Source organism: Melanerpes formicivorus, unplaced genomic scaffold (assembly GCF_026170545.1).
Source record: "Melanerpes formicivorus ecotype bairdi unplaced genomic scaffold, bMelFor1.0.p_v2 SCAF_2, whole genome shotgun sequence".
NCBI classification, from domain to species: domain Eukaryota; kingdom Metazoa; phylum Chordata; class Aves; order Piciformes; family Picidae; genus Melanerpes; species Melanerpes formicivorus.
This window is the reverse complement of record NW_027142354.1, coordinates 32,802,020-32,821,085: the sequence shown is the minus strand read 5'-3', so window position 1 is coordinate 32,821,085 and position 19,066 is coordinate 32,802,020. Positions and strand designations below refer to the sequence as shown.

The following is a 19,066-nucleotide window of genomic DNA, read 5'->3' as shown; positions in this document are numbered from 1 at the left end:
GCTTTGGTCTTGTTAATATTTAACCTTCATCACTGCCCCTGTTTGTAGGGGTAACTGTCAGTGGAGTTTGACTTGTTAATTCCCACTTAACCTTGCAGTTGCAGCTGCTGTCACCCATGTATCAGAATGAGTAGCTTCTTGTGGCACCTGGAAGAGGTAGTGATGGAGATGCACTGTAGAAGGTTGCCTTGGAAGCTGTTGCGAATGTGCTACTGTGTGTGAAAATTCCAGGATTCCAGAATCACTCGCTGTGGCTCAGCTTATTTTACAAATGCAAGTAGTTCCCATAAAACCAACATAATACTTGCGTAAAGCTTGGCACACACCTAATTACTTTACAGACCTGGAAGTCATGTGATTAAAGAGTGTGTTCTTAATTACAACCCAGTCTAAAGTATTATTTTCTCTTACATTTGAATTCCTGTAAATTCTTGAGATGTCTCTTTATGATGTATCACCGTGTGATGTACAAAGTTGGGAAGGCTGCTGTATGTGAGGCTTTGAATGGGAAACTTCTGGAAATATTGGTATTGTATCATGTGATGAACTTTGAATGAAATCTTCCATGCTTCATGCTGCCCTCTGTTTTGGGGTTGCAGTTGGGCACATGATTATTTCCAAAAGAGTATCATCTCTCTTGCAGAGAGAAGGTATCTGGATTATAGGGTGATTTATGCCATGATCTTCTGTCATTCTAGCCCAGAAAGATTTAGACTGGAATAGTGGGAACAAAATTACCCCTTAATTTACAAAGAAATGCTTTGTTTCAAGAGCAGTGTGTGAAGACAAAGATCATTATTAGCTTTGTTATTGTAGATTGACATTAATGTCAAAGAAGCCAAGAGAATGAGAGAAAAAGTTCATTAATCTGTTATTATTCCTGCATAAATTGAGTTTCAAGATGCATTATGGTATTTTAGATGCAAATGGGCTAATCTATGTGAAGTTTAAGGCACACTTCCAATTTCAGAATATATAGCAAATCGAATTTTACATGACAGGAACTATTTAAAATGTAAAATTATTTTTCCTTTCCATCCTGTTGTTTACTGAGTTTGGGTATCTGATTTCCTTTTTTTGATTATTTGATGTAAATGTCTTTTAAATGTATTAGAAAATGATTAGCACATTCCAAATAGTTTTCTTTTATTTGACATCAGTTCCTTCATGGAATATCACACACACCTGCTTATCACACCCTGATACCAACTCTGTGAGCACTGGATATTCATATTTTAATCACTAGAGTCCAGAAGAGGACAATGTACAGTGAAGTTCAGTGTCGTTTTGAGTATTTGAAATCCTGAAATGTAAAATAAAGGTTTTCTTCCTTATGTTTTTTTTTTTGCTGTCTATAATTGAAGAAAAGCCTGCTGACTTGACAGTTTTTAGTAATTTTTATTAGTAATTATTTTTTTTTCTAAGTAAAGGCATACATTTCCCCTTATTAATTTTGAGTCAATGTTTTTTTTTCTTTCTTGATGTAGGTAACTAGGTTTAAGTAGGATTATTTTTTTTTTAATTAGATCTAATAATGTCATTAGTTTTCTGTGTCTTACTTATTCTGGTTGTTGGTATTGTTGTTTCTGAAAACCAAAGGAAAAGCGCAGTGTTCTCTAATATCAAGCATTGGTAAGCATCTAATTCAACGGTTATACATTTCTTGTAATTGTAATCTCTACCATGACTTTGCTCTGGAGCAAGAAAATTGAAGTTGTTGGCATTTTTCTTGTGGCTGCCAAGAAAAAGTACCTAACTTCAATCTAAACTCCTGAAGTTGGAATATGCTCAGTAGCCCCTTATTTTGGCAGCTAAATATTCTCTGTACCAAGAAGCTTCATGGAATTGAGTAAAACTGTCCTACTTCTGCAAGCTGTCATGCTATTACGGTTTTAAAGTGAATTCTATGATCACCCTCACTTGACGCTCATTGGCTTCATTCACAGGGTGGTTTTGGTAGGTACAAACCGAGTTCCTCCTGGAGGAAACTGAGCACAGGATCTCTTTTCCAGGCAGACAACAAGTGAACTCCAGCCCCAGTGATCAGTCCTTTGGACAACCCTGAACAACCTGTGGTGCATTGTTTAATCTGAGGCTCCGGACTGAATTTAACTTGAAATAAGAGTTGTACAACCTACATGCTGGAAAAGAGAGAGGCCAGTGCACCAGCTACCTTAGTTAACTGATCTGCTTCCATTATGCTAAATTACTTGGTCACATGGTTATAGTCCAGGACCTTCTAAAATTTTTCCCTGGAGCAGTTAGGAAGGTTTATGATACAAGGAAAAGGACAAAAAGCAAACCTATCTTTGTGATTCACAGCCATTAAGGAGTATGAGGGTGACTTGCAAGCATTGGGATGAAGAGCTCTTTTGAGGATCTGGCTAATAAGATAGGCCATTACAAATGCAGATTAAGTGAACTGACTGTAGCAATGAGAGAGGAGGACTAAAAGTTGAGTTGGGGATCTCTCATCTGAGACTCAGAGAGAGGCTGGGGAAGACAGGGTCTATTAGGGCACAGTGTTACAGTTCCTTATAGCTGTGAACTGCACTGAGAAAATATTTGCTTTATCTTCCCTAGTGCTGTATCCATGCTAGCAATAGAGGGCTGAGGGCTGTATGTTTTTGTAAGCTTTTGACCCTGATGTTGAGCACTGAGGAGTTCATGTGGTGCTGCACAGTTGGTTTTGATGCTCTGTTTTTTCCTCTGTGTGCTTAAACGCTGAACCTATTAAAGTATTACTGTTCTAAAATCAGGCAGCAGTCAAAGTTCGGAAATGCCAGAATTTGATTATGGGTGATCATACTCGAGCTTTGAGTAGTCTTCAGAAGTTTCAATGCAATGGAAATAGATGGTACTGAGGAAGATTAAGTTGGTACATATGAATGGTCAAATGGGCCAAGATGGGCTGGAGGTGAGAACTTTGAACAACAGAAGACACAAAACCTGAGAGGAAGCAAAGCCTGATAAGCTGCTTGAACTTCAGGTGCAGTCAGGTCCCATCTCACTGGTGAAATGAGACCTTGGAGCATGATGGCTGGACCTACCTGAGCAAGTTTTGCAGTCCAGTGAGAGCAGATTCAGAGAATGAAATAATTGTGACCTAATACATTTGCTAAGGGAAGTGGGTGTTATTTTGGCCTGGCTTCTCTCTGTTCCCGTGCCCCCTTGGCAGTGATAATGCTCCTGGAGAATATCTTGCAGTTCTTGGTTAAACCTGAAAGCAACTAGTTTTGTGCACTTTGATACTGCTTCATGCAACAGATGAAAGTGCATTGACTAGAGTTATAGGAAGGTGCTCTTCTTATCTGAAGTACTAATGTAGATGTACCCTGTGTGTCATCAGAATATGTACAAAGAGCCAGTGGAGCACTCACAGTGCAGTCTCTCTGCTCAGGCAAGACAGAAGTGGGAATGTATTTTCTATGGACAGTCTTATGGTTGTGACTTACTGTCTTGGGTCTAGTGATAAGAACCAAGCATCTCACGACCTTTTTTTCCTGTGCTGCTGCAAAGTTATTCTTGCAGTTCACAAAACAGTGTTTTTTGTCTCAGAAAGGAGAGCAATTTTTATTTCTTCTTTCTGCTCTTTAGTTATTCCTGCAGCTAGATGAGGACAGAGATGTATTGTCCTCATTTATGAGTTTCCTTTTTAGATCACCACCATTTTTTATTCTAATGCATACAGGTGAAAGGGGAGTATTCATTAAAAATCTGAAATACAGTGGTCCAAACATTGCTGCTGATACACAGAAGTTAAAACGTCTGTTTGACATTTATGCATTTTGTGTGAGGACTCTGCAGTAATTGCTGGAAGGAATTCTACATTTTGGATATGGTTACAAGGATGTTTCACAGAGTGTTTTTTAAAAAAAATATTGTAAGAGTATTTTTAATTTTACTGAATGTGTTTTTACTCTAATTACTAAAATTTAATGTTGTATGGAGGGGAGATGTGGTTTTAATGTATAAGTTTTGATGAAGATGATTAGAGCTATGTGGCTGCAAAAGTAGGTTTTATGCATATAATTCAGGTGACACTTTTTTCTTTAATGATAAAGTTACCTGAGTTGTAGAATTGACCTTGTCTGTGGTCTATAATAGTCAAAACAATTAGATTTAAGAATCATTAATAACTATGCTTAATTGCAACCTAGTTTCTTTATATATAACCTGTGCACAGGATTTCAATTAGTTTAAACATATGAAAAAATTTAAGAGTCTTTGTTACCATGTTATTAAAAAGATCATTTGGGACAAAGGAAAAATTGATGATAACTTTTTAAAGGACCCAGTTTAAAAGTTTGTATGTCAACTAACTTCTTTTAATTGAAAGTTTAAGTTGTTGTTTGTTTATTTATTTATTTATTATTTTAATATGAGAACAATATAGCCATCTTGTTAATGCAATACACATTAGGTAAATTGTTATTTAAAGGCAAAGCAAAATGTTGTCAGTTTAAGTCAGCACTTCTGTTATACTTCAATTGCTACACCTCTGGGCTTCTGTGTTCAAGTGTATTATGTTAGTGCTGTTTGTCATGGCAATATTCACATGGCTTACATGATATATTTCTTAACCAAATTACATTGAATAGATAATGTATATTACTTGCTTATGAGGTGATTTTAATATAATGTCACAGTGTTTTAAGTCCTTGTTTTATCTCGAAATGCTTACCTGAAATACAGAAGTACTAGTGTACCAGTTTTAGAGAAGGGGAATGGAAGTATAAAATTGTTGTGGCTCAACCATGATAACTGATGTTTGACATGAGATGGTGGTAGAAAACAGATGTAATGAAGCTTTTCTGTAATGAGATTGTCCTGTAAGCATTGTCTCACTGAAATACTCTTAATACCATTTTTCATTCTTTTTTTTAATACAGCCTCTCATAACTTCTTGACATCCAGAATTTGATTACATGAATGTAGTGTTAGTACTTTAGAACTCACAGAGTTTATAGAATAAGATGTGTTTGATTTGCTATGATGAGATTCGCTCAACTGCTGGTCTGTTTTCATGTTTGCAGTTCAGAACATGATGCCAGGTATCATGGGATTTTAGGAAATAACTCTGTGGAAAATACTGTCGTTGTATCTACTATTAAGCAGAATAAATAGTGTAATGGAATAAATCTATTGTTCCAAATAGGAATACAATTGTTGTTTAAAGTACAAATGTTCTTCCCTCCCATCCTCCCCCCACCAAATCCAGGAAAAGATCTAAGTCATTTAATGGACATTGGGTTTTACAGTTGAGCCAAAACTAAACAGACATTAATTTTGGAAATACACTTTGCAGATTGAGTTCATGTGGTATTTTGGGGTGAGTTTTTTCAGTTTAGATTTTTTTTTTCTTTAGGGTGGGGGCAGGAATGCCTTGACTGAAAAATTAATCTTGGAGTTTATGGGACTCATTGAGTGTTATTCACAACCTGTCAGAAACCTTGTTTGCAGATTGTCGGAATTATTTAAGTAGTTTAACACACCTCTAAGAAAGACTTTCTTGAACATCTGCAGCACAAACTAGAGGAAATTAAAACTATTTTTTTCTAATTTTCATAACAAATAGTAGTTTAAAGGCTTCATTGATGAACCACTAGAAAATAAATAAGCCTTACTTATTATAATAAATTCTGATTAATAGAGAATATGAATTACAAAGTTCCAATAACATAGATAAGCCAAAAGAGGCATCTCGGTGGGGACCAAAGAGAGACAAAATGACATAAATGTTAATACATTCATATATCTAAACTAGGATTTAAAAACATTTTTTTTTTTAAAGCTCATAGAATGGTCCAGGCTAGAAGGGACCTCCAAAGATCATCTAGTCAAACCTCCCTGCAGTCAGCAGGGACAGCCTCAACTAGATGAGGTTGCCCAGGGCTTTGTCAAGCCTCACCTTGAATATCTCTAGGGAAGGGGCCTCAAGCACCTCCCTGGGCAACCTGTTCCAGTGTTCCACCACTCTCATAGTAAAGAACCTGTCCTTACATCCAATCTAAATCAGCTCTTCTCTAGTTTGAAGCCGTTGCCCCTTGTCCTGTCACTGCATGCCCTTGTAAACAGTTTCCCCAGCCTTCCCGTAGGCCCCCTTCATGTACTGGAAGGCTGCAATCAGGTCTCCTCAGAGCCTCCTCTTCTCCAGGCTGAACAACCCCAGCTCCATCAGCCTGTCCCAAGACCTTTGGAAAGTGACCAAGAAAAGTCCTGCTGTAACATCTGCCCATCTTCTTCAGTACTTTGGGATGAGTCCTGTCAGGTCCCATGACATTTGGCTGATGCTATTTTAATGTCTACAAATGGAAAAATCACTGTTTCTGCAGTTGTGACTCTCCAGATTAGAGGAGTGGGCAGACCCACGGTGGCTCCATGGTCATTAAGCTCTGCTGCAGACAGGGGCCAGCTAATAGGTGTGGTCTCTGGGCTACATGAGGGACTGACTCAGGGACTCAAGCCTAGCCAACATGGATTTAGGAAGGGCAGGTCCTGCCTGACCAACCTGATAATCTCCTATGGTCAGGTGACCGCCTGGTGGATGTGGGGAAGGCTGTGGATATAGTCTGCCTAGACTTCAGCAAGGCCTTTGACGCCACCCCCCACAGCAAACTGCTGGCCAAGCTGTCAGCCTGTGGCTTGGACAGCAGCACTCTGTGCTGGGTTAGGAACTGGCTGGAGGGCTGAGACCAGAGAGTGGTGGTGAATGGTGCCACATCCAGCTGGCAGCCAGACACTAGTGGTGACCCCCAGGCATCAGTGCTGGGCCCCATCCTATTCAATATCTTTATCAGTGATCTGGATGAAAGGATTGAGTCCACCATTAGTAAGTTTTCAGACAACACCAAGTTGGGAGCAGGTGTTGATCTGTTAGAGGGGAGAAGGGCTCTGCAGAGGGACCTTGACCAGCTGGACAAATGGGCAGAGTCCAGCTTGATCACATTCAACAAGTGCACTTGGTGCCATGGTCTAGTCATGGGGTCTGTGTTGATAGGTTGGACTCAATGATCCTAGAGGTCCTTTCCAACCTAAGTTATACTGTGATACTGTGAAGTCCAAGTTCTGGGTGCTGCACTTTGGCCACAACAACCCCATGCAGTGCTACAGGTTGGGGTTGGAGTGACTGGAGAGCATCCAGGCAGAAAGGGACCTGAGAGGAGTGGTTGATGGCTGAACATGAGCCAGCAGTGTGCCCAGGTGGCCAAGAAGGCCAATGACATCCTGGCCTGCATCAGAAATAGTGTAGTCAGCAGGAGCAGGGAAGTCATTGTGCCCCTGTACTCAGCACTGCTTAGGCCACACCTTGAGTCCTGTGTCCAGTTCTGGGCCCCTCAATTTAAGAAGGACATTGAGACACTTGAACGTGTCCAGAGAAGGGCAACAAGTCCTATGAGGAGACACTGAGGGAACTGGGATTGTTTAGCCTGGAGAAGAGGAGGCTCAGGGGAGACCTTACTGCTCTCTACAACTACCTGAAAGGAGATTGTAGACAGGTGGGGGTTGGTCTCTTCTCCCAGGCAACCAGCACCAAAACAAGAGGACACAGTCTGAAGCTATGTCAGGGGAAGTTTAGGCTCGAGGTGAGGAGAAAGTTCTTCTCAGAAAGAGTAATTTGCTGTTGGAATGTGCTGCCTGGAGAGGTGGTGGAGTCCCCATCCCTGGAGGTGTTCAAGAGGGGATTGGATGTGGCACTTGAAGCCGTGGTTTAGTTAGTCATGAGGTGTTGGGTGACAGGTTGGACTTCATGATCTCTGAGGTCTTTTCCAACCTTATTGATTCTATGATTCTATGAACAGGGAGAATCCTCCTCTATCTGCTGCCAGACATTGGCCTGGGAGCAGCCCCGAGACATCTCAGAGGAGGCCTTTGAGGAGCCAGTGGAAGTAATTGGTGAGGGCTGAGGGAGGAAGACCAGAAGCTAGACTAGGCTGCTGAAGATGAGAAAAACCACCAGTTTCTGGAGGTGCCTAAGGGAATCAGGATTTTTCAGCTTTGAGGGGCACTGCAGAGCATCCCTTCTGGTGCCAGTAGCTGTAAGAAATGGGATGTAGAGAGGTTGCCAGGGTATCCAGTGCTTTGCAGCACCCATTGGTGACCAGCCAGGCACAGGAAAGGATTCCTGCCCCCAGGCCAGTGGCATTTGACCACTCTCAGAATGCCTTGAGATGGCTCCAGGTTGAGGGAGAATAAGGCTTGGGCATCTTATGGGAGGCATGATTAGCCTGTGGGAGGAGAAAGCAGGTCTTTCTCACATGCTCAGGGAATAGCCAATAGCTATTGATGGGGTTAGGAAGGAATTTTTTCTCCTGGGGCAGATTGGCACTGGTCCCAGGGGTTGTTTTGTCTTCCTCTGCAGCACTGAGCATCACCACTTGTCAAGGCTCCTCTGGTCCCTTTTGGCTCAGCTACTGCCTGTTGCTCATGCACCATGAAGTTGGCCTCTCATGCCCTGCAGCTGGGGAGAATAGAATAGAATTAACCAGGTTGGAAAAGACCTTCAAGGTCAAGTCCAATCTGTCACCCAACACCATCTAATCCACTAAACCATGGCACTAAATGCCCCACCTACTCTCTTCCTAAACACTTCCAGTGATGACGACTCCACCACCTCCCTGGGCAGCCCATACCAATGGCCAATCACTCTTTCTGTGAAGAATTTCTTCCTAACATCCAGCTTAAACCTGCCCTGGTGCAGCTTGAGACTGTGTCCTCTTGTTCTGTTGCTGGTTGCCTGGGAGAAGAGACCAGCCCCCACCTGGCTACAACATCCCTTTAGGTAGTTGTAGACAGCAATAAGGTCTCCCCTGAGCCTCCTCTTCTCCAGGCTAAGCAACCCCATCTCCCTCAGCCTCTCCTCATAGGGCTTGTGCTCCAAACCCCTCACCAGTTTTGTTGCTCTTCTCTGGACATGTTGCAGCAACTCAACATCTTTCCTAAACTGGGGGGCCCAGAACTGGAGGAAAGCTTTTTTCCCCCTAAGTGGGCTGGTAAATGCCTATGGGTCAGCACTCCTTTGGGCCCTTTTGGCTTGGTTCTTGCTGCTGCTGCTGTTCCTCATGCACCATGGAGATGGCCACTTGTCCCCCACATCCAGGGGCAGGAAGCTTTATATGCTGCTAGGACAGGGAAGCTTCTTGGGTTCTCTGGAAGCTGCTTCCTGTCCTCTGTAGCATTGAGCACAGGTCTCTGTCAGGGCTTCTCTGGGCCCTTTTGGCTCAGCTCTTGCTGCTGCTCTTGCACCTCCAAGGCACCACTTGAGCCCAGGCATCAAATCTGAATCAGGTTAAGGAAAACAAAAATAAAATCCTCTTTGCCACATGTAACCTTTGTATTGTGTGTCCTTGAAGGAGTTTTTGGAGCTGAACACCTGCCATTTCAGGCAAAGGGCAGTCTTACTGTTGCCCGATTCATGGTGAGTGTAGGGAGTGGAATGGGGTGACAAACTCTGGCACAGGTCTAAGGGCTCCATCCAGGAGAGCAGCTCTTCGCAGTTAGGGACATTTCTGAGAGACTCCCCAGTCTCGTGTGGCCATCAGACTGTTACCTGCTGCTGGAACCAGCAGTTCCCTGGACACCCAGCATCATGAACTAGGAGTTAGGGAGGGGAATCAGAATGAGGTCATCACAATAAATGAGGAAGTGGTCAGTGATCTGCTATGCAACTTAGATGCACACAAGCCTATGGGGCCAGATGGGCTACACCCAAGGGTGCTGAGGGAGTTGGCAGATGTGCTTGCCAAGCCACTTTCCATTATTTACATGAAGTCCTGGCTAACTGAGGAGGTCCCAATGGACTGGAGGGTAGTAAATGTAACAGGAAGAAAGGAGGATCTGGGAAGCTATACACTTGTCAGTCTGACCGTGTCAGTCTTTCCACCAGTGGGTCTGGACAGCTGCATGGCAGAAAGGGACTTGGGGGGTTCTAATTGACAAGCAGCTGAATATGATCAAGCAGTGTGCCCAGGTGGCCCAGAAAGCCAATGGCATCCTGGCTTGGATTAGAAATGCTGTGTCCAGTGGGAATAGGGAGGTGATTGTCCTCTGTACTCAGCTCCGGTGAGGCTACACCTCAAGTATTGTGTCCAGTTTGGGGCGCCTTAGTACGAGAGAGATGTGGAGGTACTGGAATGAGTGCAGAGGAGGGCAATGAAGCTGGTGAAGGGCCTGGAGAATAAATCTTATAAAGAGCAACTGAAGGAGCTGGGGCTGTTTAGTTTGAAAAAGAAGAGGCTGAGGGGGTGCCTCATTGCTCCCTGCAGGTACCTGAAAGGACGTTGTGGAACGCTGGTGCTGGTCTCTTCTCACAGGTAATTAGTGATAGAACAAGAGGGAATGGCCTGAAGCTGTGACTGGGTAGGTTTAGACTGGACATTAGGAAATTTTTTTTTCACAGAAAGAGTGGTCAGGTGTTGGAATGTGCTGCCCAGGGAGGTGGTTGAGTCACCAACCTGTTTAAAGGTTGTTTGGATGTGGTGCTTGGGAGTATGGTTTAGGGGTGAACCTTGTAGAGTAGGGTTATCGGTTGGACTTGGTGATCCCAAGGGTCTTTTCCAACCTGAATGTTTCTGTGATTCTGTAATTCAAGATGCTTTTCTTTGAAGTTCATACTTAGAAAAGGGCCATTGATTTATCCTCTCTGCTAGTTCTAAACATGATTGAATCAAAAAATGCCGTCAGGAGGTTACCTAGTTGCTATCCCTCTGTATTTACAGGTTTTAACTAATTTTTAACAGAATAGTGACTTGGATTGAAACATTAAATGGTTCCTTAATCCAGATGATACAGTAGGTTTGTAATTCTCTTGGGTTTAGAGTTTGAAAGCTATTTTAAAAGAGTATTCTAGGAAAAAAACAAAAACCACAACAAACACCCAAAACTTTAGAAGCAAGATATCCTTCTGAGGCTAGTGAGTTGTTTGCTTCTGGATATTACTCAAGATTAAAATTATGATTCTCAGAGTTCAGAATATGCATCCTGTGTTGGTGGACAATCAGTGAAATTTCACGTAACTTGATAACTTAAGTTTCTTGAGTTTTCTGTAGATTCTTCAGTAGGATTTCTGTAGAGTTGCTGCTAATTTGGTAGAATTGCTATAAAAATAGATTTTGGCTGAAATTAATAGAATTGTAGAACTTTTGAGGTTGGAAGAGGCCTCTGAGATCATTGAGTCCAACCACTCACCCCACAGCTTGCAATCCCATCACTGCTACTCAACCACTACCACTAAGCCATATCCCTAAGAACCACATTCATGCCTCTTTTAAATACCTCGAGGGATAGTGACTCCACCACCTGCCAGGGCAGCCTGTTTCAATGCTTGATGACCCTTTCTGTGAAGAAATTTTTCCTAATATCCAGCCTGAACTTCTACTGGCAAAACGTGAGGCCAGTTCCTCTTGTCCTGTCACTTGTTGCATGTGAGAAGAAACCAATCCCCACCTTGCTTTAACCTCCTTTGAGGTACTTTCAGAGGATGGTGAGGTCAATTAGCACACCCGGATATTTTTCTACCAGGCAGCTCTCCAGCCACTTTCTGCAAGCCTGAAATGTTGTATGGGGTTGCTGTGGCCTAATTGCAGCACTCTACATGTGACCTTGTTGAATCTCATACTGTTTGCCTCAGCCTGTCCAGATCTCTCTGCAGAGCCCTCCTGTCTTCCAGTAGATCGATGCGTCCACCCAATTTGGTGTCATCTACAAACATACTGTGAAGGTGCACTTGATCCCCTCATCTCAATCATTGATAAAGATGTTAAACAGAACTGGCTCCAGTAGTGAATGATGGAGAACACCACTTGTAACTGTCTGCCAACTGGATTTAACTCCATTTGCTACAACTCTTTAGGCCTGGCCTTTTAGCCAGTTTTTCAGCCAAAAAAGCATGCACCCACCCAAGTCTATTCATTCTTTACACGCCTACTTCTGGGTTTCACAGAATCGCAGAACAGGAGTTGGAAGGGACCTTGAAAGATCACCTAATCCATCCCCTCTGCCAGAGCAGGATCACCAAGGCCTCCATGGAGCTTTCTATTTCTCCAGGCTTAATAACCCCAACTCCATCAGCCTGTCCTCACAGCAGAGGGGTTACAGTCCCCTGGTGCACACATGACCTTTTTGTGCTGAGGACTCTCGAGCTGGACACAGTGCTCCATGTGTTCTCTTACCAGAGAGGAGCAGAGTGGCACGATCACCTTCCGTGACATAGTGGGCACATTTTGGGTCCGGATTTCCCATGCCCTAACCTCTGAGGATGTTACCATTTTGCTAAAGGCCACCAGGACGTGTGGGAAGGGGTAAGTCTCTTTTCCACAGGCCTGCAGCGTTTCCCCATTCCATGGCTCCAGACAGGCCTGGGGCTGCCTGCCATGGGGAGGAGGGGGCAGGGAGGAGAGCACAGAGGACACCCAACTGCCGCCACTGCCAAGCTCTTTATGATTTTGACTTGCATAATGAACATTTGAAATGACTTTTTGTTATAAACGTTTGTATTTGGGTTCTCTTTGTATGGTTTTCAATCACAGCCAAGATCTTCCACATTTAATTTATACAATGTGCACAGGATTTTATGTTGTTGGCACAAAGAAGCTTATGTAGAGCTGATGAACTTTTCCTTCAGTTCATCAAACTATCCTTGCTCCAAAGGAGACAGGGAATTGCTGTTACATGCAAGCAGTGTGGGCAACCACACTGATACCAGACCAAATGGATAAATTTCATGGTGAATGAATGTGTATTTTCAAGGCACAATTGTTTACCTTGTATTTTCCTATTTGCCATGACATAATGCTAAAAAAGCCAGACCCACCCCACCTTCTCTTCTCCCACAGCCAACAACAAAACTCTCTACACCCCCCCAAACACACACAGCTATTTTTTAGGGATACTTTCTACCACTTTGTGTTCTTGTTTACTCTTCAAGAACATAGCTGTAGATACTATTTAGTATACAAAGAGAGGGAAACAGTTATGGTTGTAGTGCATAATTTGTGGTATATAATAGCTGGGTAATACATACTTACATCAAAGTCTAAGTGATGGTTTATACTAAGTGAGGAGGCTTTTGTGCCAGCTTCTCACGTATCAGTGTAGTCATTTATAGATAATACTACAAATCTTGAGTCTATTGGTAGTGAGGGCTCAAATAATCTACTGTTGATAGGTAAACAATAATAAATATTACCTTTGGTAATAAAGCGAGACCCACTCAAACAAGGCCACATTCAAAAAATCTATACTGTTAATGTGTATTTCAAGTGTTTGTGAGGAACATACTTCAATAATTAAACTTATTCTTACTTAACATAAAATTTGAATTTGTGTTGGCTTCTAGTAACTAATTATCCTGTAAAAGAGGTGTCACGTTGCTACTTGAGTTGGGTGAAATAAGAGGGAGATAGAAGCTCTTTACTGAGAGGCAACATGAATGCAAAAGCATCACTGACTGGATATCTATAGTATGTGTGACTTCCTCGCAAAAGTAAAGTATCTCTGCAGTAAGGTTGAGTTTTGCTGGATAAAGAACTGCAGATATTTATATTCAGTGAAATAACTGTCACTGGTAAATTGCCTCACAATAGGAATTTGTATTTTTGTAGTAAACATGATCTTAATTTAGAGCTTTAGCACATTAATAGTCTTTCCTTTTTTGGAATCCACTCTATTCCCTAAAAGCCATCCAGAGTTTTGGTGGATTGTTAATGTCAATATATTGCAGCTGGAGTGTATTGGAAAGTTTTACACTGATGAGATGCACAGTTTATAAGAGGGGTGTCTTTTACCAACCAACATATTTTAAAATGTTCCAAATATCCTCTTTGGAGCTCCTTGAAAATCTGTTTGTTTCTTTACTTAGAGTGTGTGTATTTTATTTTTTTAATACCTAAAGCAAGAAATGAATCATGTCATTAATGTTTTAATCTTTCCTCAGAGTCAATGTTAACAATTATTCTCTACAAAGAAATTGGACCTATTACAATTTAAACAATGCATGAAGCATACATTATTAAATACTACTTAGAACATACCATATAGGAAGAAGAAGATGTTTTAAAATACACCATCTTAAATGCAAAGGCTTTTGGTGTACATAAAGCATTACAGAGGTTTAAAATCATAAAGATAAGACTCAAAAAAGCATGTAAAGATTGCATTTTGCTTAAATTCTCATTGAGAGAAAAGAGGTGGATTTTATTATTTTTATTTTTAGTGTTAACTGCATTGATGTGCCTTTTTAACTATGGCATGGTGTGAACTGCTGTGGAGCCTGGGATATGGACCAGGTACTAAGAGTGGTAAAGATCAGGAGAACTTTCTTGGAGTCTGCTGTATGGTCTCCAACAAAATAGCCTTTTAGGCTCATGCTGTGCTAAAGAATACTTTCATTTCTGAAAGAAGAAACATGCAGTGATGGTTTCCGCTTTTACTGTAGTTCAAGAATCTGTTCCTGGTTTGAAATGATAAAAATAGAAGAATTGGAATGTTTTACAGAGATTTTCCTTTTGGTTCATGCTGTAACTGCTGTTGGTTATTCCTGGTATAGAGGTCCATCATTAGTTACACTACACCTTTTCTTTGGGTACAGTTACTCTCTGATCTTGTTGGAAAGAGTCACTGATAAATACTATTATTGTTGGCATAATTCTATGCAGATGGTGGGCCTGGCAAGTGTAGAATGTGACTGACAAAGTGGGAAGAATGCAGAGAATGGATACATTTGAAAGATGGGATGGATAGACTAGAAATAAGCAGTTTTGGTGTAGAAATTATGTACCTGTCTCTAGAGACGGTCGCTTCAAAGAAGGAAGTACTAGAGAAAGTTGAATGTGAGGGCAGGGTTTCAGGAAAGAAAATAGCGAAAGCTTGCGTTGGAGAGACTGGTAATGTTTTAATTTCTTAAGCAATCATAAGATGTTTCTGCAAGAAAGAAAAATTCTTCTATGAAGCATCTTTAGTTGTGTGGAGTTTTTTTGTTGTGGTTTTGTTTTGTTTTACAACACTATTATGCACTTATAAGGAGAAAAATCTAGACAAAAATAGTTGATTCCTAAAAATTCCCATCTCAAATACTATACTGGAAGGTAAAGAATGATAAGAAGGGAATAAATGTATGTATAGAATATAATCATAGGATCATAGAGTGCACTGTGTGGGAAGGGACCTCTACAGGTCATCTAGTCAAACCCCCCTGGAGTAAGCAGGGACATAACCAACTAGATCACATTCCTCAGAGCCCATCAAGCCTGACCTTGAATGTCTCCAGGGATGGGGTCTACACCACCTACCTAGGCAATGTGTGCTGGTGTTCCTTAGCCTCATATTACAGAACTTTGTGGTAAGGTGCCTGCCATCGGCGGATTTCAGTAGGGAATTAATATTACTAACTAGCAAGTCAACAGTTTAATTTACCAGTTAAATAATACATGGTCATACAAATACATATTTTAAAGACCAGGGTGTGAAACTTCAACTCACATATTTTCATCACAATATATGGATTTGAAAGCTGGAAAACCAACACATTTATAGACATCTAAATGTCTCAGATAAAAAAGCCTTAGAAAAATAATATGTATTAAATGGAATGAATTTATAACAGATGCCAAGATTCATTAAACAGCTCAGAAATCCCTTAGCTCTAAAGTTATCCAGAAAAGAAGATGGCATTATCGTCTGGAACATATGTTAAGAATGAAGCCAGAGCATCTGTCATGGAAAGCATGCCACTGGGCAGCTGGAAGAACACACAGAAAGCAGCTACTGAAAGAGTCTTTCCATTGAATAACAGCTAACATTAAAAAAAAAAAAAAGTAGGATATCCTATTGGATGTGCAAGGAGTGACTCAGAGCAGACAAAAGCTGCACAGGGCATTTTGGCTTTTCAGTTTTATTCAGTGTGAGTAAATCAAAGGTTTTAGGTTGTATCACAGGTAGTAAGGGATGGTTAGAAAATGAAGGTCAGAATTAAAAAGTACAGATGAATTAGTATACTTAATTGCCAGATATTTTAATTTATTTTAGAATTTGTATATAATTTCTTCAGCTGTGAAAAGAGAAGGAAGATAGTGTAATTAAATAAATCTTCAGATACATTCCCACTGATTAGCTTAGTCTATAATAGACCATTCAGGATTACTTGGATAAAAATCCACAATTATTTTATCCACTATCCTATAGCTAATGGCAGTATTATGGATTTCCTTTTCTCTGAGATCACTTCCTCTTACCATTTTCAACTGCTTGTCACTTTGCAGGAGTTCTGGAGTTTCTGAGCTAGTAGCTCTGTGCCTTTTACTGCCTTTTATCTACTGTTACCCTAATGTTATAAAAAACAGTAGTTGTAGTGGGGCACCTCTCTTGGTAGGCTCATTCACCAGTCATGTCAGGAAGTCATCATCCACACACGCCAGGAGCCTCTTAGATTGTTTCTTCTATGCTATGTTTTATTTCTATCAGATGTCTGGTGAAGTCCTCCATGAGAACAAGGGCTGCTGATTTGGAGACTTCTGCCAATTGCCTGTAGAATGCCTCATCAGCCTCCTCATCCTGGCGGGGTGGTCTCTAACAGACTTCCAACAGAACATCTGCCTGGTTGGCCTTTCCCCTAATCCTTAGTATAAACACTTGACCTTACTATCACAGTTGTTGAGTTCTGCACAATCAAAATATTCACTAACATACAGTGCCACTCCAGCACCTCTCCTTCCCTGCCTGTCCCTTCTGAAGAGCTTACAGCCTTTCATTGCAGTACTCCAGTCATGCCAGTCATCCCACCACGTTTCTGCGGTGGCAACTGTCATAGTTGTCCCACTGCACAATGGCTTCTATTTCCTCTTGTTGGAAATGCTGCATGCCCAAGCTGTGTGCATTGGTACAGATGCATTGAGCTGGGCTATCAATTTCACCCCTGACATGGGCATGCCACCCCTAGGCATGTCACTAGTGAGCTTGGTTTTATCCTACTTCCCTGCAATATAGATCTGGTCAGCATGTGGGTCCCTCTGTACCCCTCAGAAGAGAATCTCCTACAACCATTACTCTCCTTTTTTCCTTAACACGAGTAGGCCCAGTGTGTGGGGCTGGCTGAGTCACCCCAGGCAACCCAATGAACAGACCTTCATCTGCTTCCTCCATAGCCTGGCCCTCCAGTTTCAGAGCCTCATACTTCTTGTGCAAGAGCAAATGTCAAGGTGCTGGAGGGGATTTGCCTGCCTCCACAAATAGGGACCTGTTTCTTCTCCCCCCTGTCTTTTAGGTCTTTTCTACTGCCTGGTGGCAGGAGAGGAGATCTTCTGCTTCTTGATGAACCTCCATCTGCTACCTTGGCATCAGGGTGTGGCTCCACCAGTTTCATTTCTCTCTCAGGCTCGTCTGATACTCCTCAATGTTTTGAATTCCAGCTCTGCCACCTGGCTGAGCAGGTCATTGACCTGCTTACACTGCACATGGGTGTCCTCTTTGCTTTCCTTTGGTACCAGTGCTAGGCTCAGACACGCTGCAACCAGGCAGTTGGACAGCTACACGTCAGGGAGGTGGGGGGAGAGGGGAGGGGCAGAATTCTATTTGGGTCTCTGCATGCTTCCTGGGAATAGCTTTTATCTGTGTGGTCACCATGCTGGGTCTTTTTCTGTGAAGGGACCGGTTAAAATCAACGATGCTCACCTCTGTGCTTGGTGGCTGCCCTTCCTGAGGCTTCTTCTTGGGTGTGGTTGTTTACACCTCGTTTAGATGTGCCTCTGTGTGTATGTGTGTGCTGGCTCTGCCTACACCACCTGAACAGCCTCCCCACAAGCTGACAGCTCTTAGCACATGCATGCAGCTTTCCTGGCTTCAGAAAGCCCCCCCCCAAGACCTCTTGGCCCTTTTCACTGCAGATTCCTTCTCCCAGTGGAGACTTACCTATACTGGAGCTGGTCTACTTGGTAAAAGCATTTTATTAGAATATAACAATGTGAACAAAGTTTGTCCAAAGTAAACATTAAGTAATGTCTTAGACTTGGTAAATTGCATTGTTTTGTATTCTGTTTTTCACCTTATAATTTTCCAGGCGCATTGTTTTGTATTCTGTTTTTCACCTTATAATTTTCCAGGCAAACCCACTAACAACACAGAATTCTTCACTTGGTAAGCTGGAGACACTCCCAAGCAAGTGTGTGTGTTTGAGTGATACAGCTTTAAAAAAAAAACAAAACAAACCACATTTTGGGTTGCCTGTTAGTTCCTCCTCCCCCCCCTTATTGCATCATCTCACTGACAGCCAGCATAACATGTGGGAGTGAATGCTTCCTGTGAGAAGTTTGAACAAGCCATTCACCTTCTAGCTGCGTTTCATGAGTATAAGTAGTGAATCAAAACTGTTCCACTTAGCAGGATAACAAGTTTAGGCAAAGTGAATAGCTCCTTAAATATTTGAGTTGTGTTGACAGTTGTAGCTTTTCTGTTTCTCCCACTTATGGTATGACGAGTGTTACAGTGATTATTTCTTAATCCCCCCATAAAGGTGCAAATGCAATTTAGCTGCACTTACAGGTTCAACATTTAGGAAACATGATTTGGTTTATTTTAGAATATTTACAGACATTTTTTCCCCCTTTTGGTGTTGATGGAACTCAGTTTAGGAGCCTTCCATGCTTTGAAGGTAAGACGTCTAGCTATTGCCAGTGCTTCAGAGCCTACATGGTTACACTTTTTTGCTTGGACAGATTTGGCTTCCGGTTTATTATGTAATTAGATCAAGTTAGGACTGTATGTAAAACTTTGTTAAACAAAGTTTTGTCAGAATTTGTCCATTCTGCCAAATTCAGAGCAGCCTGTGATTGTATAATACAAAAAAAAAGAAATCCTGAATATATTTTCTCCTTTTGTTTCCATGACTGCTTGATCTTTTATGTGCTTGGCAATTGAAATTTCTGTGTATTCAGTTTGTAATGAAGTACTTTTGGTAGTACTGAAGGTAGGCTTAGAAGTTACGTCTCTGGAAACAAAAGAAGTGAGAAGACATTCAAGTTACTTGTTTTGCTGGATTTTCAGGGGTCACCAAGATACCCTGAGAAATGGTCAAAAT

The 19,066-nt window shown here is 41.7% G+C and overlaps 1 protein-coding gene across 3 annotated transcripts in view; it reads left to right on the top strand.

Moving 5' to 3' along the window:
* AKT3 (AKT serine/threonine kinase 3) overlaps window positions 1-19,066 on the top strand; it is a 154,146-nt gene that overhangs the window by 15,563 nt on the left and 119,517 nt on the right. The window lies entirely within an intron of this gene.